The following is a 3,673-nucleotide window of genomic DNA, read 5'->3' on the forward strand; positions in this document are numbered from 1 at the left end:
TATACAGCTCATCTTCTCCAGAATTTTATATATACAGCTCATCTACTGCAGAATATTATATATACAGCTCATCTTCTGCAGAATATTATAATATACAGCTCATCTTCTGCAGAATATTATAATATACAGCTCATCTACTGCAGAACATTATAATATACAGCTCATCTTCTCCAGAATTTTATATATACAGCTCATCTACTGCAGAATATTATAATATACAGCTCATCTACTACAGAATATTATAATATACAGCTCATCTACTGCAGAATATTATAATATACAGCTCATCTACTGCAGAATATTATAATATACACCTCACCTGCTGTAGAATATTATATATACAGCTCATCTACTGCAGAATATTATAATATACAACTCATCTACTGCAGAATATTATATATACAGCTCATCTACTGCAGAATATTATAATATACAGCTCAGCTGCTGCAGAATATTATAATATACAGCTCACCTGCTGCAGAATATTATAATATACAGCTCATCTGCTGCAGAATATTATAATATACAGCTCATCTTCTGCAGAATATTATAATATACAGCTCATCTTCTGCAGAATATTATAATATACAGCTCATCTACTGCAGAATATTATAATATACAGCTCATCTTCTGCAGAATATTATAATATACAGCTCATCTTCTGCAGAATATTATAATATACAGCTCATCTACTACAGAATATTATAATATACAGCTCACCTGCTGCAGAATATTATATATACAGCTCATCTACTGCAGAATATTATAATATACAGCTCATCTACTGCAGAATATTATATATACAGCTCATCTACTACAGAATATTATAATATACAACTCATCTGCTGCAGAATATTATAATATACAACTCATCTACTGCAGAATATTATAATGTACAGCTCATCTTCTGCAGAATATTATAATATACAGCTCACCTGCTGCAGAATATTATAATATACAGCTCATCTACTACAGAATATTATAATATACAGCTCACCTGCTGCAGAATATTATATTATACAGCTCATCTGCTGCAGAATATTATATATATACCTCATCTGCTGCAGAATATTATAACATAAAACTCATCTTCTGCAGAATATTATAATATAAAGCTCATCTACTGCAGAATATTATAATATACAGCTCATCTGGTGCAGAATATTATATATACAGCTCATCTTCTGCAGAATATTATATATACAGCTCATCTGCTGCAGAATATTATAACATAAAACTCATCTTCTGCAGAATATTATAATATAAAGCTCATCTACTGCAGAATATTATAATATACAGCTCATCTACTGCAGAATATTATAATATACAGCTCATCTACTGCAGAATATTATACATACAGCTCATCTACTGCAGAATATTATAATGTACAGCTCATCTACTGCAGAATATTATATATACAGCTCATCTACTGCAGAATATTATAATATACAGCTCATCTTCTGCAGAATATTATAATATACAGCTCATCTTCTGCAGAATATTATAACATACAACTCATCTTCTGCAGAATATTATAATATACAGCTCATCTTCTGCAGAATATTATAACATACAACTCATCTTCTGCAGAATATTATAATATACAGCTCATCTACTGCAGAATATTATAATATACAGCTCATCTACTGCAGAATATTATAATATACAGCTCATCTACTGCAGAATATTATAATGTACAGCTCATCTTCTGCAGAATATTATAATATACAGCTCATCTGCTGCAGAATATTATAATATACATCTCATCTTCTGCAGAATATTATAATATACAGCTCATCTGCTGCAGAATATTATAATATACATCTCATCTTCTGCAGAATATTATAATATACAGCTCATCTACTGCAGAATATTATAATATACAGCTCATCTACTGCAGAATATTATAATATACAGCTCATCTTCTGCAGAATATTATAATATACAGCTCATCTTCTGCAGAATATTATAACATACAACTCATCTTCTGCAGAATATTATAATATACAGCTCATCTTCTGCAGAATATTATAACATACAACTCATCTTCTGCAGAATATTATAATATACAGCTCATCTACTGCAGAATATTATAATATACAGCTCATCTACTGCAGAATATTATAATATACAGCTCATCTACTGCAGAATATTATAATGTACAGCTCATCTTCTGTAGAATATTATAATATACAGCTCATCTGCTGCAGAATATTATAATATACATCTCATCTTCTGCAGAATATTATAATATACAGCTCATCTACTGCAGAATATTATATATACAGCTCACCTGCTACAGAATATTATAACATACAACTCATCTTCTGCAGAATATTATAATATACAGCTCATCTACTGCAGAATATTATATATACAGCTCACCTGCTACAGAATATTATAACATACAGCTCATCTACTGCAGAATATTATATATACAGCTCACCTGCTACAGAATATTATAACATACAACTCATCTTCTGCAGAATATTATAATATACAGCTCATCTACTGCAGAATATTATATATACAGCTCATCTTCTGCAGAATATTATAATATACAGCTCATCTACTGCAGAATATTATAATATACAACTCATCTGCTGCAGAATATTATAATATACAGCTCATCTTCTGCAGAATATTATAATATACAGCTCATCTACTGCAGAATATTATATATACAGCTCACCTGCTACAGAATATTATAATATACAACTCATCTGCTGCAGAATATTATATATACAGCTCATCTACTGCAGAATATTATAATATACAGCTCATCTACTGCAGAATATTATATATACAGCTCACCTGCTACAGAATATTATAACATACAACTCATCTTCTGCAGAATATTATAATATACAGCTCATCTACTGCAGAATATTATAATATACAACTCATCTGCTGCAGAATATTATAACATACAACTCATCTTCTGCAGAATATTATAATATACAGCTCATCTACTACAGAATATTATATATACAGCTCATCTACTGCAGAATATTATATATACAGCTCATCTACTACAGAATATTATAATATACAACTCATCTGCTGCAGAATATTATAATATACAGCTCATCTACTGCAGAATATTATAATATACAGCTCATCTACTGCAGAATATTATAATGTACAGCTCATCTTCTGCAGAATATTATAATATACAGCTCACCTGCTGCAGAATATTATATATACAGCTCATCTGCTGCAGAATATTATAACATAAAACTCATCTTCTGCAGAATATTATAATATAAAGCTCATCTACTGCAGAATATTATAATATACAGCTCATCTGGTGCAGAATATTATATATACAGCTCATCTTCTGCAGAATATTATATATACAGCTCATCTGCTGCAGAATATTATAACATAAAACAAATCTTCTGCAGAATATTATAATATACAGCTCATCTTCTGCAGAATATTATAATATACAACTCATTTACTGTAGAATATTATAATATACAGCTCATCTGCAGAATATTATAATATACAACTCATCTTCTGCAGAATATTATAATATACAGCTCATCTTCTGCAGAATATTATAATATACAGCTCATCTACTGCAGAATATTATAATAAACATCTCATCTACTGCAGAATAATATAATATACAGCTCATCTTCTGCAGAATATTATAATATACAGCTCA

Source organism: Phyllobates terribilis, unplaced genomic scaffold (genome assembly GCF_046119375.1).
Source record: "Phyllobates terribilis strain yellow unplaced genomic scaffold, ASM4611937v1 Scaffold_250__1_contigs__length_2853362, whole genome shotgun sequence".
Taxonomy (NCBI): Eukaryota; Metazoa; Chordata; class Amphibia; order Anura; family Dendrobatidae; genus Phyllobates; species Phyllobates terribilis.